Here is a 25,610-nt window from a genome sequence, read left to right as displayed (position 1 = left end):
ACACAGAGATGCGAACTTGACACGGTGGAGACAGCAACTAAGAAACACAGAAACATAAACCATAAGCCAGAGGACTCTAAGAACCAAGAAATACTGAGCAGGGAACACAAGAAACTGGACTCGAGGGAGTAACAAAAGACCAACCATGAGAACATAATTCACAATACAGAGTGACAGAAAACACAAGAAACTCAAAACATGCAAAGACACAGACCAAGAAACACGGACTTTACACAGAACAGAGGGGGCACAGAGAAACATGAGGGGCAAGGGATCAAAACTAGAAACCATAGAATAAATCACACAAGTACTCGACCAAAACACAAAAATCACACAGAATTAAAAACGCTGGGTCAGGAGACCCAGGATCCTGACACATTTAGCTGCTGACTAGAAAAGAATCCAGATGAGAGTTCAAGTGATGGACATGCAAACTCGGGTGAAGAGATTATCCCTTCTGAAAAGATATCTATAAACGTAAATATTTGGGACAGGGAAGAATGAGGATCCTGAAGGAGTAATAGCACATCATCTGCATAAAAGAGAATTTTGTGTTCTGTGTTAACGTTTGAAATCCCCTTAGTATTGTTATTGTATCTCATAACGTAAACTAGTGGTTCAATGAGTAATGCAAATAGAGATGGAGCCACAGGACATCTTTGCCTGATAGCATTCAGGAGAGTGAAGCTGACATTGACCTGTCAGTGGTGACTGCCTTTGGGGATGTGTAAAATGCTTTTATCCAACCAATAAAGGATTCTCCAAACCCAAATTTTTCAAGTGCTGCAAATAGAAATGATTGAACTCTAGTATTGCTGAATTTGTGAATATCTTCCATATTTGGTTCATGGTCAGAGGTGTTTATATAAAAATTCCCCCCACCCCCCTAAAAAAACCAAATTTTTATTCGTAGAACTATGGGAAGACTTGCTGAGTCCTCGATAACTGTGCTTGTTGTTGGGTTGTTGTTGTTTTTTTTGATCAAGTATGTTTGTCAGATATTTACCAGAATTATTATTGTATTCAATGTTGTCATGTCTCAGCTGCTGTATAAGAAACTTTGTCTTAGTGTTGTTGTTTAATTCCCATGTTTGTTCTATGTTTGATCAGACGTAAGTGTATTCTCAATCATCTGGTGACGGTTTAACCTCCAACTATCACAAAGGCCATACTCTTCCACGTATTGCTTTAGAATTACAGTGGATTACCAGACTTGAATGATTTTTGCCCGACTTCCAACTCCACAGATTTTCCAACAGAAACATTTGATCCACGTTTGTAGAGATATGATGAATATGGATATGTGGTTTTTGATTAAATATATGGTTGACTGTGCATGTCTGGACATGTGTGAGTGATGATTAAAAGTGTAGTTTTAATGTGCAGTGGTGCTATTGTGTAAGGAGTGGCAAAGCAATATAAGAGGCGTTTGCATATTTCCTGAATTTCTAGTGGGAATTGATCATTTATAATTGTGAGTTCCTTTCAGTTCTTTTTCTTGTTTTTTTCACTAGTTCTTTGTGCTTTTAATGGTTAAATTGAGCAGTTACTTATCTTGGTTTGTTGGCGTCTTTTTTAACAGCACCGAGACGGTGGATGTGATAAAGGTTATTTGGTTGACGCTGACTGTGGGGATCTTAAGCTGAGCCATCATGAAGTCCTTCAATATGGATTATAACTCAATAATAATGTTTCTGGACTAGTGATAAGTAGCTTATTGTACCTTAAGCGTGATTGTAAATATAATATTGTTTGTTTCATCCTTTTGTTTTCTGTAGTTGCGGCCGCAACTTATTCAGTGACAGTCATAATCAAGTCCTGAAACTTGTTAATTCTCTTAGGTTAGCAGGAGAATCTGATTCCAAACTATTTTTAATATCCTGAAATTTGTTGTGCAACAGTTAAACGAGTCTGGCAGCATATGACGGCAGCTTCTGATCTCTAGAAATAAGTGTATAACTGACATCTGACAAATAGATTTATTCAGTCTGGATTAGCAAACTGGTGAATGCATCCAGTGACCAATGGTATTCTGATGAGTTTGCCAGTGACTGTGGGCTGTAGTAATATGTGACCTTTGCTAGTCTATCAGAAGCACAGGCAGCTCTTCTCAGTGCCTGATAGGATGCTGATGTCATGATAAATGGAGTTATCGCTCTTTAGCAGTTAAATATGGACAATTCAGCACAGTTAAATAGGTGCTTGGCCCCATATTCAGTACAAACCCAGAGTGTTTTGTTTAGACACACTAGGTTTCTCTTCTAGATTTTGAGATTTCCATTCCCATCAGTTTAGTTATAGAACAACTCCACCAAAGTCAGAATTCTGTCAGAGCAGTACAACAGGTGACGTTTTAACATAACATATAAATAAGGATGGAGAATATTTTTTAGCTCCAGAGCTACTTAAACTCCTCCAGTTATGACATTTTGTGTATAGCTGACATAAAAATGAAGGCTGGGATAATGAGCGAGATACCAGAACTGTAGCAGTCTGTTCAGTCTAGTTTTGACTGATCTAACATCACAACAGGTCTAGAATAGCAGCCATGAAAATGGGATCATAAAAAACAAAAACTTTTCATCGATTTATATTGGGTCTATTATATATTGATTCTATCATTCAAGTCTGTCCAGTGAGCACCTCTGGTTTTTATAAATCCCAGCTACCATAGGGCAAGGTGTGGGGTGCACCCTGGACAGGTCGCCAGTCTGTTGTAGGACCAACACACAGAGACAAACAGCCGTTCACAACTGTAGATAATTTAGAACAGGGGTCGGCAACCTTTCTGATGACAAGTCCCATCTAAAATTTCCTCAGAGGTCAATGTGTCATATGATTGCATTAGCAATAAATTTAATAGCGCTCTATATTAACAGTTAAACACTATATAGAACAACTTTATAGGATTATATTTGTTCGCAGATGTTGGCAGCTATCAGCGAATACTTATCAGCTATTTTGAAACAAAAAAAGACTTTTTATCCATAACAGCAAATGAACTGTACAACAGAAAATACAAATGCTATTTATGGTCTCCTCACAACAATGATAAGAAAAATAAACTGGGCCAATATGGCATGTTTGTTAATACAGAGACACACATGTTAATGTGATCTGTGGTCTCCCACTCAGAGACACAGGTCTCCGAGTGTCCAGCATTCAGAGGCTACCTGAGGACTCATGTGTGAGAAAACCTGCTCACACAGACGTGTGGAGCCAAACACTGTCAATAAGGCCTCTGCAATGTTCTGAAGCCAGTTAAACCTGTCAGGTAGTGATGTCCAGCAGGTGAACATGCAGCTCCATGAACACGCACAGCTGTGGATTCCAGCTGCGTTCGTAGTTCTGCAAACTTTGACCCCACAGAGTCGAGCTTTTCAGTTCATCAGCTGCATTTCGATGTCCTCTGTGTCCAGCCAGTTAATGCGAGACAAATCCAGCTGACAAACCTTTCTGGTTTGATCAGAAAAGAAAACATTGGTCCAAACACCTGAAAGTCCCAAAAACACATTGTGAATTCTGTCTCGAGTCTACGGATGTATCCGTGGTGCTGATGCTGCGCTGAGCCGACAGCTCCTGAAGCATTTGAAGTGTCGGAATGTGGAAATTTCAACATCGCTTGAAAAGACTGCCAGCTAGCAACGTCCCTCTGACCGGTAGGCTAAGTGATTTTAGCCAATTACAAGTTGAATCTGGTAGTTGGGGTTGTTAGCTGAGATACCATCATTAGGAAGCGGCACAACTAATGTGTCTATGCGAGCTAATTTGCGAAGTGCACTTGTAACCCAACTTACGAATTATTATTAATGACCGAACTCTCACTAGCCAGTATCAGAAGATCTAGGATCGGCAGGAGCCCAAAGTATAAACACCAATAAGGAGAGACCACACCACAATAGACTGTTCACAAATTTGTTATATTTGACACACAGCAGCTGCAACAAATGTAATGAAAGCAATAAAATAAAATACAAAATATTTCCCCCAAAATAACAAACTAAATAAAAGTGCGCGCATACAGCTTTCTCTGAGTCAAATGTATGAGTGAATAATGTCTGGCAACTGATGGATCGTTGGGGCCCGTTCAGTTTGTTTAATGTTTGTCCTACCACACTCCGATGGAGGAAGAAAGTTCGTAGTCCTGCAGGTATCTGAAGCTTCAATGGGAACGAAACTTTGGCTTCATAAAACCTCGGCAAATCCTATTCAATTTTGGATTGGCTCACCATCCAGTTAACTGGAACTGTGGAATCGCTGCTCCTCAATGAGGGCTTGCTTCAGATTGGGTCCGTCTGCAAAAAACACCTTCTCAGATTAATTCACTGCGTGTCGTGCCCAGGGCTGGACTGGGACAAAAAATTAGAGTTATTTTCACGCATCGACCAGCATCTGGCCAATCCACCACCTTTCATTGTTTATACTGTTACAAAAATAAAAAATAAAATAAAATAAAATAAAACAAAAAATCACCATCGGCCCACTGGGCAAATACCCGATGGCCAGTCCAGCTATGGTGGTGCCATCAGTTAACCCTTCGCGTGCCAGCTGTGCCCAGGGTTGACGACTCCTGATTTAGAATCATCAGTTAATCTAACTGTGTGTCTTTGGACACTGGGACCTGGAGAGAACCCACACAGATCAGGGTTTAGCTTAGTAATTAGCACAGGCTAATCACTGCTCAATTGTGCTGCCCAGGGGAAATCTATATCTAAAAGGTATAAATAAAGATTCTAATAGATATAATTCAGATATAAATTAGCATAATTTCAGGGAGTGGTTGCTGTTGCAGGTGTGTACTAAGGTAGGACTCTGTAGAGTCAGCTAGTGATAGCCAAAAGCTATACATATGCATCTTGATGCATTCTCAATCATCCAGGTAAGTAAATCTCCAAAAGTTGATTCTGTTCATCTGGACGTAGCGTTTTGTGGGAGAAACGTTTCATCACTCTGACTGCAGGTTTCAATCTTACAAACAGGACATCTGCACAATGACTGAAACCAGCCCACTGAAGGAACAATGGGCTGTGAGGTCAGTTCCTTCATCATGATTATGCAAATTCTCATGGCCATTGATCAATAACCACTGATCAAAGGCCATGAGTCCCATTCACAGAGAGTTGGGGAATGGCTGCAATCACAGCATTGTAAGATGGTGACAGATGTACCCTTAGGCCCTTTCCTCGATTCAGAGATGGTCTTTCCCTTTTCACGTAAATGGCCTCCTTGACTCCGCCCTCAAACCAGCGTTCCTCCCTGTCCAGGATGTTACATCCTCATCCTTGAAAGAGTGTCCACTGGCCTGTAGGTGTGAATAGACTGCAGAGTCCTGGCCTGACGAGGTGGCTCTTCTGTGTTGTGCCATCCTCTTAGCCAGAGGTTGTTTGGTTTCCCCCATGTATAAATCATGCCAATCCTCCTGCACTTAACAGCGTACACCATGTTACTCTGTTTGTGTATGTTTACGGTACACGTCAGCTTTTAGATGTCCCCCATTACTGATGGAAATCTCACAGTCTGAGAAGGCTAACCTGCCACTTTTCATATCCTCCCTGGTGAATTTGAAGTCAGCTGAGACTGAAGAAAACACTTGGATGAGTGGTGAAACGTTTCTCCCACTGAAGACGCTACATCCAGATGAACAGAATCAACTTTTGGAGCTATACATTTGCACTGTATGTTCTGGTCTTCCAGGCATTTTGGTGTTGCTGAACTGGCCATTGAATTCATTCATTTTAAGAATGTACCAGATTGTTGATTTGGCTACTCCTAATGATTATCTCTCTGATAGGTCTACTTTATTTAGTGTTTTAATTAAACCTCCCTCACTTCAACTGCTACTGACCCTGTGGTAGCTGGAATAGGCTCCTGCTCCCAGTGCTTATCTCTTCATATTCAAAACTGTAGTGAAAGTTTAAAAAAATAAAAATTGAACACTTGGAGTCAGCTTCAATATTACATCTGCTTCATTTGTTGCGAATTACAGTTAGCTGGACATGAAACTGCTCGTCAGTCAATTCTCTCATTCATTTCTGCAGGGCTATCTGTACAAATGGCTTTTATTTCTAAAGAGTTGGTGCAGTTTTGTAAAATTTCTTGAATTAAAGTTGGAGTCTGTGCTTCAATCACATATTGATTGTTTGATTTCAAAACTTTACTGAGATTCTGTACAGAGATACAAAGTTGCAGTTAAAGTTACAGAAAATTGGACCAGAATTGTCCAATAAATGATGGCTCTAACTGTACATACTGATGATATGATATATGATGTAGTCATATTGGTGTATCTCTCTTTGTTGGGGAAGTTTTTGCCATTGTATTCTTTTACTGCACATTGTACTTGTGCTCCATTTCCTTACTGCTCGTGTCCTAGATCAGGCTGTAACAACCTTCAACATCAAAAGAGCCATTTTAGCTCCTCCTACCAAACAGTGAGACACAAAGAGAAAAAACCCATGTGACAAGGGGGATATGGGCAGATGCCAGATGTAATTGGGAGAGGATTAATTACTACACATAGCATATGAATTAGTTACGGTTAACCCTAACTGTAAATTACGTCTGTGGTTGCTGACTTCTGCCCTGGACCTTAGCGGAGGTTTGATTTCAGTTAAATTCTATCATGTGCTTGGCTGATTTTTGCATGTTAGCTACAGATGGACTAACGGTTTTAGATTCAACACAACAAAAAAATGCTCAGTTAGGCAGAATTGATGGTTTGTAATTCAGCTGCAGCGTCATCATTAAAAACAGGTCGGCACTAATGCAGTACACATGTGTTATAGTGTCAGTTACAGAATCATCTGTTATGGACATATAATAATTATAAAGAGTGTGTTAATCAACTGTGGGCTGTGTTTCACAGTTGTTGTTTATCTAACAAGGCCTTGGATGTGAAAAACCATGCAAAACACTTTTCTATCCAAATGTCCTTCACAGTGTTTTCCTCCCCCTTTCCTATCTGGCTGTCTGTCTGGTATGTTGGCTAATCAACAGAGAAATGCAGCCTCCCTGACCAGGCCTTAAGTCCTGCTGCTGTTTTCTTTTATGTCTGCCTGTGCTGTTTACCACTGTGATGTCACACACGTTTTTTCAGCAAACACTTTTCACTTCACCTGCAGAACTGTCCAGATGGATGGCAGGTTGCATGTGTGTGTGTTCCCATGCCATCTGCTCATAATCCCCCCAGCGCACACACACACACACACACACACACACACACACACACACACACACACACACACACACACACAGAGTCATGCAATAGTAACAAGCAGGACAGACATGGATAGCCAGTCATCTGCTTCGGCTACGACAGCTTGCAGCAGGTTTATTTTGTGTTTAGTTCCACATCAGGATCCATCTTTAAACGGCTCAAACTGAACATGTCTGATAACAGACTACTGTTACCTGGGGATCTTTTGTGATCTAAGAACCACACCCATCTGTTTCCAGCTGAGAATCTGCAACGTATAAACAGTGTCTGTCTTGTTCTTCTATTAACTGGCCAAAAATAGAGGATTATCTCCAGATGTACATGAAATGTAACAGCTCTACATCCTGAGCAGCTACATGTGCCTTCTGAATTTGCACTCATAAAATGTCTTTTTTGCACAGGACTAAGACTTCCTAGACTTGCCATTTGAATTTTTAAAAACTGCAGCTTTCTGTGTCCTTAATCCCAGCTAGATTTGATGCCTTGTGGATCATATACAGAACCGGTTAAACATTTTAGAACATCCCAATTTTACCAGTTATTTATTGCAATTCAAGTCGTTTAAGTCCAATGAATAGCTTGAAATGGTACAAAGGGAAGTGAAGAACTGTCAGAGGTTAAAAAAAAAGAAAAAAGGTAACGTTACCCAAACTAAAAAATCATGTAAATTTCCAAATTATTTAAAAGAAATAGAGCTTTCAGGGAACACAACATAGGTTAATAATTTAAAGCTGTTCTGCACTAATGGAGGTTGATCAAGCCTTAAAAGCTGGTGCTACTAATTACTATAGGTGTTCCAACTTTACTGGATTACTTACAGCCCCCGCTGTCTGCATAAAAGCAGTGTTGGAACACACTGTGGTACCACACCCTCGTGAGCAAGAGTTGAAACAGTATTGTGTGCAGAAAGTAGTGTATTGCTACAAAAATGGGGAGAAAAAAGCGATTAACAAAAGAAGAGAGAAAGACCATCATAACACTTAAAAATGTAGGTCAAGCTGCAGGTTTGAGAGGATGAGCTACAGCAAGATAGCCCTCGCTAAGCCATGAAACACCGCCATTGGACTACTGAAGACTGGAAGAAGGTATTATGGACTGATATAAGCAAGATTTGAAATCTTTGGTTCATCATGCAGGATCTCTGTTGAGTAGGTGAAAGGATGGTTCCACAATGTGTGGCATTAACTGTCAAGCGTGGAGGAGGAAGTGTGATGGTCCGGGCCTGTTTGCTGGATCCAGGGTTGGTGACTTGTACATAGTGAGAGGCACCCTGAACCAAAACCACAGCATTCTGGAACATCATGCTTAGTTGGTCAGGGGTTCATCCTACAGCAAGATAATGACCCAAAACATAAGTCCAATCTATGCCAGAACTACCTCAGGAAAAAAGAACAAGATGGTGAGCTTGAAAACACGGCGTGTTCAGCAGTGTCTCCAGACTTAAACCCCATCGAGCTGGTTTGGGATGAACTGGACAGAAGAGCAAAGCGGCCTACAAGGTCCACATTTATGGGAACATCTGCAACAGATATGGGAGAATATTTGATTTCTATTGTAGAAAGAATGCCACGTGTGTGTTCAGCTGTTATATCTGCCAAAGGTGCCTACATCGATGAGTCAAAAGTTTAGAATACATTTTGGTCTATAAACTGATTCAATGATTTCTTTTTTAACTCCACTTGCTTATTTTCACTATGCTTTCACTTCAGAGTGCAATTAGACAGTAAACTGCATAATTTTCAATAAAAAAAAACTTGACAAATTGGGGTGTTTAAAAACCTTTGACTGGTAGTGTAAGTAGTGTAAGTCTATCGTATCCAGAGGTAATTTTGGTCAATAAGTAGTGAGAAAGAGGCAAATTCCCTTTCTTTTGCATTATTTTGAATTGAACGATTCAAACTATTGCTGTTGCAATTTACATAACATGTTAGAATCAATCAATAAAATCCAGTACAGTAGATTTTAAAGTATAGCAATATTTGTTCCTTTCTAGTGACATTATATGTCCTCGTTGCGGACATATAATGTCAGTGTTTTCTGACTGATATACTTGGGCCTTTCAAAGTACGTGTGCGTGTGTTGTATTCTGAGGGAAAAAACTCAGATATTTTCAAGATAGTAGAGAGAAAGGATAAGATTCTGTTTGAATGAGCCATGTGGCAAACATGGGGATTGCTACATTACATTACATGCTACAAACATACTCATGTATATATCTTTCTACGTAGCACTTTTAATTCTTATTCTTACTTTTATTTTTTCATGTCTATTTAAGCGCAATTTATGACAGTATGTTTGCACTGAAGCACCGCAGCAATTTCCTAATGTTGTAAACCTGCTCAACATTTGGCAATAAAACCTTTTCTGATTCTGATTCTGATTTACCACAGGGTCCACTGTTGCCTTCATCCTCCACATCTTCTCGTCTCCTCTCTCAGCTCTTGAAAGAAGAAACACAAGGTACTCATGTTCCTTCTTCCTGATGTTGCTATCACTACATATAGCTACATCTGCCACTATGGCTGTCTTCCTCTGCTTGTCCAACACTACTATGTCTGTTTGGTTAGCCATCACTAGTTGTCCATCTATATTAAATTGCATTGAAATCAATTTTATTTAAATGGTAAATGGCCTGTATTTGTATAGTGCTTTACTAGTCCCTAAGGACCCCAAAGCACTTTACATATCCAGTCATCCATCCATTCACACACACATTCACACACTGGTGATGGCAGCTACATTGTAGCCACAGCCACCCTGGGGCGCACTGACAGAGGCGAGGCTGCCGGACACTGGCGCCACCGGGCCCTCTGACCACCACCAGTAGGCAACGGGTGAAGTGTCTTGCCCAAGGACACAACGACCGAGACTGTCCGAGCCGGGGCTCGAACCGGCAACCTTCCGATTACAAGATGACCTGCCATCTCTTGAGCCACGATTTAATACATTCTGTTTTCATGGATGCCTGGATGTTAAACTTAATTGTTACACCTGGTAAAGCAGCAACGCTGATCCTTTCATTAAAGATGAAAACATTTAGAGAGTTCTTAACTCTCAGTGATGCCGCAGTGATCATTTGACTTTGGGACCTGAAGCGGACAGAGTTTTGGACCCAGATTACTCCGTCAGGCTCCTGACTACGGTAGCTGTAATGCTCCAACAATCGATCAAGAGGTGCGGCTCCGATAAGCTTCCTAGCTTATCGAAGTCATACTAAAACATGTTTTGACAGATTTTTGAGCACTGTATACCACATCAAATCGGTTTGAGGTCAGTAAGCCCAACCAGAATTCATACATAAGCCGCGCGGATTATAAGGCACACTTATTAAAGGATTTTAAGTGCACCTTTTGGTGTGGAAAATACGGTTATTGTTTTGCCGTTAGTCAAGATGTTGGGTGTGGAAGAATACAAAATGTTTTTATTTAAAATCACTCTAACCTTGACAAGGCCAGAGATTTTTTTTTTTAAGAAAAGCAATAAAAAGGAAGGAATATCATTCCGGTTATCTGGAGGTCACATTTGTGAATGTAGCTCCAATAAAGAGCAACATTTTAATCAAATGTTTAGTACATTGACACTTTCATTAGTCTGTAATCATAGAGAATGTTTACCTGTTGCTTCAGTCAGCAGTAGGATCTATATTGGAGTTTCCAGAGAAAGGGACGGCACAATAGTGATAATTTTATTAATTATATATAACTATTAATTCATTCAGCTGAGTACAGTAAGGCTCAAAAGCAGTCTCATGTTTCTACACTTCAAAAAAACACATTTCTTTTTAAAATAACAAAATCATTTGTCAGCTGTTGGATTGTGAGGTGTTTTGAGCTCTGTCAAGTGTCACAGATAAAATGTACTTCACTTACTCAAGTCAAAATCTCCACTGAAGTTTTTGTGCAAAATATCCCACTTCAGTTTCACAGGAAGATATATGCAGAAGAGACATTATTCTGACGTCTTACTCTTTAAGATAAATATTAAAATATATATATAAAGAACATTGCCTGGTAACAAAAAAAAATCACATTTACTTGTACAGTGGATTTCTGTGGTTGGATAAACAACTACAACTCTTTTCCCCCCTAGACAGCAGATGCAGCACAGACAAAAGTTGTGGTTTGGTTTGATTTATTTGCTCAAATTATTTAATTTTAGTTGATAAAGCTGTAATTTAGGCCTGTGGATTACTAACTTAGATTTAAGTTATATGATTTATAGAAAGTGTGCAATAGTTACTTAAACTAATTTAGGCAGGTGCATAAATTTGGGCACCGTTGTCGTTTTATTGATTTGAATACCTTTAGCACTAATTATTGGAACATAAAATTTGTTTGGTAAGCTCATTGACACTTGACACAGGTAAATCCAGTCATGAGAAAGGGTATTTAGGGTGACCAATTACAAGTTTTTCTCCTCTTTGCATCTTCTCTCGAGAGTGGCTACGTGGGAGCCTCAAAACAACTCTCAAATGACCTGAAAACAAAGATTGTTCAACATCATGGTTTAGGGGAAGTATACAAAAAGCTATCTCAGCGATTTCAGCTGTCAGTTTCCACTGTGAGGAACATAGTGAAGGAATGGAAGACCACAGGCACAGTTCTAGTTAAGGCCGGAAGTGACAGGTCAAGAAAAATCTTAGGTAAGCAGAGGCTTAGTTATTTGGGCATAACAAGAGGTGGTATGCATGACGGAAACAGAACACAGCATTCCAAGAGAAACACTTGCTACCCACAGTAAACTGTGGTGGCAGTTCCATCGTGCTGTGGGGCTGTGTGGCCAGTGCAGGTACTGGGAATCTTGTTAAAGTTGAGGGTCGAATGGATTCCAGTCAGTATCAGCAGATTCTCAAGAATCAATGACAAAGTTGAAGTTGCGCCAGGGCTGGATATTTCAAAATGACAACGACCCTAAACACTGTTCAAAATCAGGCAGAGGATCAAGTACAACGTTCTGGAATGACCATCTCAGTCCCCAGACCTGAATATTATTGAAAATCTACAGTGTGACTTAAAGCGGGCTGTCCATGCTCGGAAACCATCAAACCTGAGTGAACTGGAGATGTTTTGTAAAGACGAAAGGTCCAAACTACCTTCAACCAGAATCCAGACTCTCAGCTATGAGAAGTGTTTGGAGGCGTTATTTCTGCAAAAGGAGGATCTACTAAATACTGATGTAATTTTTCTGTTGGGGTGCCCATATTTAGTTTAGGTAACTATTGCACACTTTCTGTAAATGCTATAAACTTCATTTCACTTCTCAAATATCATTGTGTTTGTCTGCTATATGATATATTTAAACGAAATTGCTGATCCAAACAACCAATGATTTATGATGGAAAATCATGAAAATTACCAAGGATGCACAAACTTTTGCATACCACTGTATTATGCTTTAGTTGTTTTAATTTTCATCTTTCCAGTGAAACAACAAACAATGCCAGTGTCAGTGGCAGTCGCAGTAGGACTGGTTGAAAGGTCTATACTGGAATTCTTTGATGCCTTCTCTTCTTGGTGACTTCCTGCTTGAGTGAATGCTGACGCATCTGGCTGCTGCTACTCAATGGTACATTTTCGATTATTTGGATTCAGATTTGAATCAACAGGGACATTCACACACACTCAGGACCAGATCAATCTCTGCCAGGGATTGATTTGTAATGATTGTCCTCAACATCTGCTACTCCAGCTAAATGTGCTCTGACATCTTATTCCCAGTGAGCTGCACTAGCTTAACTGTTTGGGCTATTTTAGCCTACCTGTTTGTCGCTCCGACCGGCTGTTTTTTTTTTCCTCCACATTGTCTAAGATGTGGGCCAAGATGTTTTTGAGCTGGTCGGCACTATTCTGGATTCTCCTGACACTCGTCCACCATCCTACGGCTGGACTGTTCCGCTATACTGCCGCTGAGCTCCTGCGCCTTCACGACCAGCTGTCGCTCCCATCGCCGGCAGAGCTCCACTACCGCCTAGACATCATTTTCCAGCCTCACTGGAGATATATCCATCGTGGGTCCCGCAGGATTTTCCTCAACTCCAGTGGAATCAAATCATTTTGGCCTGCTACTCGCCGCCCTCGCAGGAACTCTGATCGGGCTGTCAACCACCGATCTCTAGCCCACCTCACCAGAGCACCCACTATGATTAGCAAAAAAGGAAATACTCCACTCAACTTTGGTCTTCTAAACATCCGCTCACTGACAAGTAAGGGACCTCTCATCCAAGACCTCCTATCTGACTGTATGTTTGACGTTTTCTGTTTAACTGAAACCTGGCAACAACCTGATGACTTTTCTCATCTAAATGAATCTAGTCCTCCGGGGTTTGTTTACTTTTCTAAACCTCACTGCTCAGGTTGTGGGGGTGGTCTCGCGGTCATTTTTCGCCAGCACTTGAAAGTCCTGCCAGTAAATGTTGATACCTTTAGTTCCCTACAGTGCCTTGCATGTGAGCTGACTGGACCTATTCCCACCATCATACACAGCAAATCCAGCATGTCCAAATTAACACTGTCGGATTTGATTTCAACACTATTAAAGTGTCTATATGGGTCCACACCAGAGAGTGTTAATTTAACTCTTTTTGGAGAGTTGGTACGTTAACTCTGATTTAGTGTTAAACACCAAATCTGTCTGGAGTTAATAATTTAACACTTGGTGTTAAGAGTTTATATATTAACTCTCAAAGAGTATTTTAGTTTAACTACGTAAGAGTTATCTTCTAATTCATTCTAAAAAGCGGGAATTTTACTGTTCTGAACTTCTAGAAATTTCTTTTGGAAATAAACATTTACTAAAAAGACGCAATGGTTTTTGAAAAACATTTATTCTGAACTGTGCAGCACAATTTCAAAACATTTTCTGAAAGATGTAACAGTGTACATGTTCTCACTTTCATTAGAATTTTGTTTATCAAAAGGTCTGACATAGGTGAGCTGGTAAATGCAAATAACAGCATTCTCATCACTTATTTCTTCAATACAATATGCATGTCCTTCATTCATCCCTTTGTGGAACTTCAACGCACTTCTGCTCTCCCCCATATTCCATCTTCACAAGCATATCCTGTGCGGAGATTGAATAAAAATTAGTTGACACTAATTAATGGTACAAATAATCCAGTAAACAATTGCAGCACAGAAAAAAAAAGGAATCCTCTTTGAGCCATTACTTGTGTAAAGTATTTTCCCAAAAGACAAAGACACAGGCAACAGGTAATACTGAACTAAATGTAAAACCTCAACCTTTTTAATTTTTACCTAAACCGTGTGCACAAAACTCTGGAGGGATCTATGCTAACGTAGAACCCAGTCAGGACGCCTGCTACTGCTGTTCGTCTACTACTGCTCGTTTTTTTTTATGGGCGATCGTTTTCAGGCTTCAAGTAGCACCATTATACCAACATTTCACATTCTAGACATTGTTTTAGGTGTATTTGACCAAAAGTTTGACTGAAAATTCACATGCAAGCTTTTTTCAAGGCTGTGGTATTTGCCTGCAAACAATACCTTTCAGCTAGCTAAAACAGAATATTATGCTATCACCGAGCAACATGGCTAATGCCTTTCACACAGCTTTGTCTCAACTCCAAAGAGCCACAGAAGTAAAAGCTAATAACAATAATTGAAACAATCTTTGAAAAAATGACTTACCAAGCATGGCAAACAACTCAAATATGTAGAGCAAAATGTTCTGAAACGGCTTCACTTCAGCTTCGATTGGAGCCGTGCTGGGGGCGGAGTCTGTGAATTTACTCTGTTGGTGTCATAGCCCCTCTAGGAGTTCAGAGTTAAGAGGTCAAGAGTTAATGTTTCCATTGTAACACCTCCAGATTTGACAGAGAAACACTCATTTTTAACACTCGATTTTAACTACTATCATTTTACATTAAAAGAGTTACATTAAAAGAATGTGACTCTACTTAGAGTAAAATTAACTCTACTTTTGCAAGAAGACTATTAACACCAAAACATTTAACACTTTTGAATTTGCTGTGTAGCTACTGTATACCGCCCCCTCAAACCTAACCCTGTCTTCCTCAGTGACTTTGCTAATCTACTAGCCCATCTTTCATCTCTCTCCCCAAATGTGATCTTGGTGGGAGATTTCAACATTCATATGGATAATAATGACCTTCTGCTCACCAGAGACTTTTCCTCCTGTCTCGAGGGCTTTGGATTTAAACAATTTATTGACTTTCCCACTCACTCCAAAGGACATACCTTGGACTTGATCTGCTGTTCTGGTCTTACTCCCTCAAATCTTTCTGCTGCTGAAATTCCCATAACTGACCATTTCCTTTCATTTAACTTCACTCTCAGCTGCTCTTCTGTCAACCCGTCTCATCTCGTTCCGCGACATCAAGAACATTGATTGGACAATATTCAGAATCCAGACTTCTATTCTACTCCTGATAATTTGTTGTTATATTATAATAATTGTTTACTCAATGTCCTTGATTCACTGGCTCCTGTAAAAACTCACTCCGTTTCCTTCGCTCGCACTGCTCCTTGGTTTACCTCTGACCTCCGAGCATTGAATGCCAAAGCTCAGCAGCTTGAGTGTAAATATAAGAAATCTGGTTTAATCATTGATGTAGAAATCTACAAATACCACGTACTTCAGTATAAAGACTCCATCAACAAGGCCAAACAAAGTTTCTACTCAGGTATTATCAGTTCTTATGAGGGCAACGCAAGGATTTTGTTTTCGGTTCTCAACAAACTAATTCAACCCCCAACGCTTTACCACCACACTTCTCTTCTTCTGAAACCTGTAACTCCTTGATGCTTCTTCTGGACTACAAAAATCAATAACATCCACCAGCAACTCTCACTAGCTACTTGGGGTGGCTGTAGCTCAGGTGGCAGAGCAGGTCAGCCATGAATAAGAAGGTCGGTGGTTCGATCCCAGGCTGCCTCCTGGCTGCATGCCAAATATCCTTGGGCAAGATACTAACCCCATGTTTGCCTACTGGTGGTGGTCAGAGGGCCCGGTGGCGCCAGTGTCCGGCAGCCTCGCCTCTGTCAGTGCGCCCCACGGCAATGACAATGTAGCTTGCCATTGCCAGTGTGTGAATGAGTGAATGTAGTGTAAAGCGCTTTGGGGTCCTTAGGGACTGAGTAAAGCGCTTTACAAAATGCAGGCCATTTACCATTTAACTCTGTTGAAATGTTGTGTCTACGCCCTCTCCAGAACCGTTTCTCTATTTTGAGCCGTTTTCCACTTTTCATCTTCCTGATTTATCTGATATTTTTGAGTTTATATGCAAATCAAAGCCTGCCACATGTCATCTTGACCCTATGCCTACAGGGCTTGTGAAATCCTGCCTCTCTTCCTTACTCCCACTCATCTTTGCTATCTTCCACTCTTCACTCACCATTGGTATCGTTCCCTCCTTATTCAAGATTGCTTCAGTCTCTCCCATACTGAAAAAACCTTCTTTAGATCCTAACAACTTTAACAACCTCCGTCCGATTTCTAATCTACCCTTCATCTCTAAAATACTCAAAAAAGTAGTTGCAGTTCAACTTCATTCACACCTGGTTAATAATAACATCTACAACAGATTTCAATCTGGTTTTCGTTCATGTCACAGTACAGAAACTGCTTTACTTAAAGTCACTAACGATCTTCTAATCGGAGCTGACTCTGGTCTACTCAGCATTCTCGTCCTTTTGGATCTGAGCTCAGCCTTCGACACCATCTCTCACTCTGTCCTTCTAAGCAGACTTTCCTCTCTCGGCATCTCTGACACACCGCTAGCCTGGATTCAATCATATCTCCTTGACTGCTCCCAGTTTATTCAACTGAAATCAATCCACTTACGTCTTTTCCCGGTCACTTCTGGTGTACCCCAAGGTTCAGTCTTAGGCCCTCTTCTCTTCAGAATATACATCTTCCCTCTAGGTTCCATTTTCCGCAAATTTGATCTACTCTTTTTGCTGATGACACCCAGTTATATCTCTCCTGCAGACCTGATTCCTTCCTCCCACCTTCTTCCCTCACAGAATATCTATCCAAATTAAAATCCTGGTTTAGCTCTAATTTTCTAAAGCTCAATGAGAATAAAACTGAAATCTCCTTATTGGCACCAAATCCAACCTTTTGAAGGCAAATCATTTCTCACTCACTATCAACTCCACAGCTTTCACTTCTCCTTAAGGTTAAGAGCCTCGGTGTTATCTAGACAGTTCACTTTCCTATAAATCTCACATCAATAATCTCACCCGTTCTGCCTGTTTCCATCTACGTAACATTAACAGATTGCTTCCTTCTCTTTCCACCCAGTCTACGTCCATTCTTGTCCACAGTCTTGTTACCTCCCGTATTGACTACTGCAATTCTCTTTTGCATGGTCTCCCCCAAAAATCCCTCCATAAGCTTCAGCTGGTTCAGAACTCTGCTAGCACATCACCCCTGTTCTTCAGGAACTTCACTGGCTCGCAGTGAAATTACAGATAATATACTAACTTCTTCTGCTCACCTTCATAACCTCGCACCTCCTTACCTATCTGACCTGTTAAGCACTACCTTTTCTGCCCACTCACTTCGACCTTCTTCTATCCAGCTTGCTGTACCTTCCTTCCGCCTCACCACCATGGGAAGCAGAGCTTTCAGCTGCTCTGCTCCCAGGCTGTGGCATTCTCTGCCCCCAAATATAAGAAACATTGGTTCTCTCCCCCAGTTTAAATCTCAACTCAAAACCCATCTGTTCAAATCTGCATATTCACTGTGAACACACTGTTTGTTAATTTTATCTTGTGCTTTTGTTTTATTGTTCTTCATTGTGTCATTGTTCTATTATGTGTTTTATCCTATTGTACAGTGTCCTTGAAAGGTGCTTTATAAATAAAGTTATTTATTATTATTTGTATTATTATTATTATTTGTATTTTCCTCAAGAGCACCATGTTTGAGACGGGATGTGCTTGATACAGTGCAGCCCTGGCATATAGTCACACATATATGATATATACAGTGGGGCAAAAAAGTATTTAGTCAGCCACCGATTGTGCAAGTTCCCCCACTTAAAATGATGACAGAGGTCAGTAATTTGCACCAGAGGTACACTTCAACTGTGAGAGACAGAATGTGAAAAAAAAATCCATGAATTCACATGGTAGGATTTGTAAAGAATTTATTCGTAAATCAGGGTGGAAAATAAGTATTTGGTCACCTCAAACAAGGAAAATCTCTGGCTCTCACAGACCTGTAACGTCTTCTGTAAGAAGCTTTTCTGTCCCCCACTCGTTACCTGTATGAATGGCACCTGTTTGAACTCATCATCTGTATAAAAGACACCTGTCCACAGCCTCAAACAGTCAGACTCCAAACTCCGCCATGGCCAAGACCAAAGAGCTTTCGAAGGACACCAGGAAAAGTATGGTAGACCTGCACCAGACTGGGAAGAGTGAATCTACAATAGGCAAGCAGCTTGGTGTGAAAAAATCAACTGTGGGAGCAATCATCAGAAAATGGAAGACATACAAGACCACTGATAATCTCCCTCGATCTGGGGCTCCACGCAAGATCTCATCCCTTGGGGTCAAAATGATCATGAGAACGGTGAGCAAAGATCCCAGAACCACACGGGGGGACCTGGTGAATGACCTGCAGAGAGCTGGGACCAAAGTAACAAAGGTCACCATCAGTAACACACTACAACGGCAGGGAATCAAATCCCGCAGTGCCAGACGTGTTCCGCTGCTGAAGCCAGTGCATGTCCAGGCCCGTCTGAAGTTTGCCAGAGAGCACATGGATGATACAGCAGAGGATTGGGAGAATGTCATGTGGTCAGATGAAACCAAAGTAGAACTTTTTGGTATAAACTCAACTCGTCGTGTTTGGAGGAAGAAGAATACTGAGTTGCATCCCAAGAACACCATACCTACTGTGAAGCATGGGGGTGGAAACATCATGCTATGGGGCTGTTTTTCTGCCAAGGGGACAGGACGACTGATCCGTGTTAAGGACAGAATGAATGGGGCCATGTATCGTGAGATTTTGAGCCAAAACCTCCTTCCATCAGTGAGAACTTTGAAGATGAAACGAGGCTGGGTCTTCCAACATGACAATGATCCAAAACACACCGCCCGGACAACAAAGGAGTGGCTCCGTAAGAAGCATTTGAAAGTCCTGGAGTGGCCTAGCCAGTCTCCAGACCTCAACCCCATAGAAAATCTGTGGCGGGAGTAGAAAGTCCGTGTTGCTCGGCGACAGCCCCAAAACATCACTGCTCTCGAGAAGATCTGCATGGAGGAATGGGCCAAAATACCAGCTACTGTGTGTGCAAACCTGGTAAAGACCTATAGTAAACGTTTGACCTCTGTTATTGCCAACAAAGGTTATGTTACAAAGTATTGAGTTGTATTTTTGTTATTGACCAAATACTTATTTTCCACCTTGATTTACGAATAAATTCTTTACAAATCCTACCATGTGGATTCATGGATTTTTTTTTTTCACATTCTGTCTCTCACAGTTGAAGTGTACCTCTGGTGCAAATTACTGACCTCTGTCATCATTTTAGGTGGGGGAACTTGCACAATCGGTGGCTGACTAAATACTTTTTTGCCCCACTGTATGTTTGACTAATCCTTGTGATGAATTAGGCTGAAACTGATATGTTTGAATTCATTGTTTGGTTTTCACTGTTCCTCCTAAACAGTGGATTTCTAGAAAATACTTGTTGGGGGGGCCAGGTAGGGGCACAGATTTGGAGAAGGGTGGCAGATGTAATTGGCAGATAATGTAAAACAAAACAAATTCTACCAACCATTAACCATAATTCAATAACCCTATAAACCTAATAACCGAATGCGCTTTTAACTCTTATTAGAATGAGATTTTAACCACTACGGTTTTTAGATACTGTGTTGATAAAGTACAAGAGATACAATCAGTGCTCTGTCAGTGTTTATTCAGCATTCAAGGACAGCTATATTTGCATAGCATTTTTACTGACATGTAGTGCACATATGTTTTGGGAAAAACATTTTTGAATATTAAAATACAAACATTTTTAGCATACAATTGGCAAATTAGCCAATGCCAATGCAAAACTTTATCTGCCTATTAAAAAAAGACAACAACAACTTTCCTGATGTATGACCTTAACTAGAAGTCAGGGATGTCAGATTCTGGCTCTCATGGACCCCTATCCTGCACGTTTTAGATGTTACCTATACCAACATAGCCAGTTCAAATCAAATAATCCCCAAATGCCTATTTGTGCACGAGTCTGTAAACGATTCTTTAAATCAGCTGTGTTGAAGTATGGAAACATCTGAAACCGGGAGGACAGGAGCCTTGAGAACCAGAACTGCACATTCCTGCATTGAACATGGCACAGGGGTGATTTACACTCTATTCATAACATGGAGCTGGCAGATAGGAGAGTAATGAGAGAAATTAGCTAGACCGCACAGTGTAGTGTAAGTGCTGCCTCATGGTAAACTTTGGTAATATTGATGTATAAAGAACAACACTGGCTGATGATGAAGTACAGTCAGCTGGCATGGTGACACTGCCAGTATTAACCTGCAACCAAATCTGCAGCTCCACACAGCAATGTTACGACTTGGATTATATCCTATAACTCAGTAGTTCCCAAACTACCGTACGCGTACCCTCGGGGGTACGCAAGTGGCTGTAGGGGGTACGCGTGGGTTGGGGTTGGAGTGGGGATCAAAAGTTTTAAAAGCCGAAATTTGCGCTAATGCAGTTTTTTTTGCCTGTCAAATACATGACTATATACCACCCTCTGGTGTTCAGCAAAAAAATAGCTCTGACAAAATACATGGGCGTGATTTGCCCAAATGACTGACACCTAACAGTTGAAGTTGCCTCCAAGCATTCAGTGCAGCGCGAAAATGGACAAGTGGTTAACAAGAAAAAAAGGCTCTACCACAGAGACACCGGCCACAACAACCAATAAGCTCATATCTGAAGATGCATTTTCCAGTGACCGCACAGGTGATTGTTCAACAACAATGTGTTCGTCAGATTTGGATGCTAGCAGTGCTAGCAGGGATGTATCTGTGGTTACTAGCCAAGTGGCTAGCATAGCTGGAGCCAGCCATGTGGAAAGTGATGAAGTGTCTGATGCGGAGCGTCAAAGTGGGAGAAAGCATGACAGCACGGACTGTAACACAACCTCATCAAAGAAGCGCAAATATGATGACAATTATATTTCGCTGGGGTTTACGTGTATAAATATTGGTGGATTTCCCCGGCCACAGTGTGTTATTTGTGCAAAAGTATTGTCTCAGAACTCAATGAAACCTTCACTTTTGCGCAGACATTTAGAGACAAATCATCCCCATTTGAAAAATAAACCAAGGGAATATTTTGAGCGACAGCTAAAATCACTTTCAACAAGTAAAACCTGCATTCAGGTGCCAGATCTTATGAATAAAAACAGACTACAAGCATCTTACATGGTCAGTTACAGAGTGGCTAAAAACAACAAACCCCACACTATTGTGGAGGACCTCATTCTCCCTGCTGCTTTAGATATGGTAGGGACAATGTTGGGGGAAAAGGCAAAAAAGACGATACAGTCCATTCCATCATCAAACAATACTGTCTTACGGCGCATCAATGCAATGTCAGAAAATGTTTTACAGCAGCTACTTCTGCGCATACGCCACAGTGAATGTTATGCAATACAGCTAGATGAGTCCACGGATGTGGCTGGCCTGGCGCATCTTCTCGTATATGTGCGCTACATTCATGAAGGAACCATCAAGGAGGACATGCTGTTCTGTAAACCGCTGGAACAAAGGACAACTGCCGCAGATATTTTTCAAAAGCTGGACACATTCATGAACACACATGGACTCGTGTGGGACAGATGTGTTGGCATCTGTACTGATGGCGCACGGGCCATGACTGGGAGACACGGAGGTGTGGTTTCGCGTGTGCAAGCAGTCGCGCCAGATGCCTCCTGGGTACACTGCAGCATCCACCGAGAGGCTCTTGCTGCAAAGGGAATACCTGTCCGTTTGAAACATGTTTTGGACACAAGTGTAAAAATGGTTAACTTTGTGAAAGCCAGGCCGCTGAACTCCCGCTTATTTACTGCGTTGTGCAATGAGATGGGCAGCGAGCATGAGACATTATTACTCCACACAGAGGTTCGCTGGCTATCTAGAGGGAAAGTGCTGACCCGTTTCTTTGAGTTGAGGGATGAACTTAAAGTTTTCTTCAGTAACCATCCCTTTGAGCTGTCTGAACATTTGCATGATGAAGAGTACCTTACCTGCCTGGCTTATCTGTGTGATATATTTTCTCGTCTGAACGAGCTCAATCTCGGATTACAAGGCGTTTCTGCAACTATATTCAATGTTCAAGATAAAGTTGAGGCCATGATAAAGAAGTTAAACCTTTGGAAGAACTGCTTGGATACAAACAACACTGAAGTCTTTCCTGTGCTGCATGATTTTCTGTGCTCTAATGATCTCACACTATCTAAAAGTGTAAAGCGCGAATGTAACGTGCACCTTGAGGAGCTGGCGGTGCAGTTACGCCGATACTTCCCAGAGACGGACGGCTCAAATGATTGGATACGTCACCCGTTCACCGCCGTGCCTACTTCGTTATCACCGTCTGACCAGGAGAGCCTAATTGAAATCGCCACAGATGGATCTCTAAAAGTTGAACACGCTCAAAAGAACCTGGCGGATTTCTGGATAGGGCTGCGCACTGAACAGCCCGCGCTGGCTAAGCGCGCTGTCAAGACTCTGATGCCTTTCGCCACCACATACTTATGCGAAAAGGGATTTTCTGCTTTAACAAACATGAAAACAAAATACAGAGCAAGACTTTGTGTGGAAAACGATTTAAGACTCAGCCTTTCCCAAATTGAGCCAAACATTGAAGAGCTGTGTGCCTCTGCTCAAGCACATCCATCACATTAAATAAAGTTCTGTTTAATGAAAGTTCATGGCCTTTATGCTCTCGACAAAAAAGTGAATTCTAATAAATCCTTTGATACACTGCTAGTATTAAGTAGTAAAGTTTGTTATTAAAACTCTGTCATTACTAAAAAATATTGATAAATTCATTTGGTGGTGAGAAATAATCGACTGTGCAGTATTTATCTTTATGCATGCGATATTGCAATGTATTTATAGACACTAATTAAGAGTCGTTCGTAGTAGGGGGTATGCGGCTGAGGGTGACATGTCTCAAGGGGTACGTGGCTGGAAAAAGTTTGGGAAGCACTGCTATAACTCATAACTCTTATGTTAGCTCCCCTCAGTAGCCTACTGTCTGAAGTATTCGACGGTTGCACTAATTCTTTAAGTGTTATTTTTTCCTTGGTATTCAAATTTCACCGAAGTTTACTAAGCTCAACAAACTTAATATTACTTCCCGGGACATTTATTCTCTCCTCATTTTCTTTTGCCGAAAAATTGTTTTCTGCTGTGCCGTCTTTCGTGCTTGGCTCTCCTTCCTTTGCTAACGTGATGCTCATAGTGCACAAGCCAATGCTGCATTCACTTACACTCGGATATCTGAGCTTCACTGTGAAAACATAATCGTACATTTGATATTTGATTGAATTTTATTGTTTTAGCTTCGGGGTGGCACCTGGGGTGGCCAGTCTGGTTGGGAGGGTGGCGCTGGACACGCCACAGCTCCTAAGAATCACTGAAATATTGTCTTATTTTAACAGTGCTTATTTTAAACACTTACTTTTCTGTTTGCTAACTGTACTGTATATGGAGTGACATTATTACACATTATGTACATCAGTTCCACTTAAGGTAGCAGAGAAACAGGTTTTGCTATAAATGACTTGTGGGCAGTGCATTAAAAACAGATTCTGTGCTATAGTCCAGAGTGTGGCCTTAGTGTTAATTTCCAGCATGGAACATCTGAAGCCATCAGTTCTGAACATGTACTCCACATCTCTTCCATTACGTCCCAGCAGGAAATGGTCCCATTCGCCCCTCATCGTGGTTAATGGTGGCTGAGTGGCTCTCAGGCTGCTCATATAATGACCTGTAATGCATAACCTCACCTACTGAGTCATTTTCTTCCCCTCTCAATCCTAATGTATGTTTGAGAGTCTGTTCCAAATTTGTCATTCAGTCCAATGTCTAATGGCCAAAAAAATAAATAAAAAAATTAGGACAGGCAGATGGATGACACAAAGGTTGATGGAAGGCTGGTAATTTCTTGCTACAGATACCAAAACTTTCCTTCTCTTTATAGATGATGCTAAAAGAGGAAATCGCATGTAAAGGAGGAAAATTTGTATTTATTTATTTGTATTCCTATATTCTCAGGAGGTGCTGCTGCCATGACCCAAACTGTGATATGTCATTTAATGAAGATTCCATTAATAGTCTTAGAAAAGTAAAATAGTACCAGCTGACCAGACATTGTCTATTCAGTTCAGTTCAATTCAGTTTTATTTATAAAATTAAATCACAACAATGGCCGCCTCAATGTGGTTTAAGGTAAAAACCCTGCAATAATACAAAAAAAGCAGAAAACCCCCCAACAATCATATGACCCCCCTTTGAGTATTACTACATGCTCTAATATGCTGGTCAGCATGCTGTAATAAATTATTATAGTCAACAGTAGGGATGGGTATCGTTTAGGTTTTATCCGATACCAGTACCAAACCGGTACTTTTGAAACGGTGCCGGTGCTTAAACGGTGCTCGAACCGGTGCTTAAAGAATGGAGAACACAAACTTTGTCCAAAAACCTCTCATGTTCAGCTGTTTTTTTTGTAAAAAGATAACAATGTTAGCCTTTTCTGCAGCTATAGGGCATACATGGCATCACTCTTGGCTGGAAGCAGTGCTTAATCAATGGAAAAAACACAAACTTTGTCCAAAAACCTCTCATGTTTAACTGTTTCCCACTTTTTCTTTGGTCATTTTAGCCTTTTTGGCCAGGGTGAAGGGAGTATCTGCCATCAAAGAAGAAGACAGCCGCATGTAGCTATGATGATGTTTGCTAGTTCACCTTACATGCATTAATATAATAACGTGGTTAGCCTACTCAATGTAAATTACACACGAACAACATTAAGCTACTCACGCAGAGAAGAACGGCTGCTGCTGCATCATCATCCTCATCATTTCTGCTACACTGGCAGGGCTAGGGGCCAGGACTCTCCTCTTCGGGTTTTTGGGGATGTTGCTAACTCCGGGTCCGATAACAGGCACCACACCCACAGTAGATGTGCTCGGTGTGAGGTCTCGCAGCAAGCTATCAAATACGGCGCATTTTTTGGCTTTTAAAAAAAACGCTATGCGTCGCCAGGTGTTTCATCAGATTCGAGGTGTTGCCTCCTTTGCACAGTATCACAGTATCAGCTTAAAGCACTTGTTGCAGGCTGCTGAGTTTGCATATTTTGCTGTGAAGTA

General features: G+C 41.0%; 1 protein-coding gene across 1 annotated transcript in view; it reads left to right on the top strand.

Annotated features, from left to right (window-relative positions):
* Window positions 1-25,610, top strand: part of fhit (fragile histidine triad diadenosine triphosphatase) — a 186,466-nt gene that overhangs the window by 21,308 nt on the left and 139,548 nt on the right. Inside the window, exon 3 of the mRNA XM_080890954.1 lies at window positions 9,607-9,676. The gene's annotated coding sequence lies outside the window, so the exon portion shown is untranslated. The remainder of the gene's footprint in view (window positions 1-9,606; window positions 9,677-25,610) is intronic.

The sequence above is a fragment of the Rhamphochromis sp. 'chilingali' genome (genome assembly GCF_963969265.1).
Source record: "Rhamphochromis sp. 'chilingali' genome assembly, chromosome: 9".
Taxonomy (NCBI): Eukaryota; Metazoa; Chordata; class Actinopteri; order Cichliformes; family Cichlidae; genus Rhamphochromis; species Rhamphochromis sp. 'chilingali'.
Note: the sequence above shows the minus strand (reverse complement) of the source record. Positions and strands in the feature narration are given on the sequence as shown.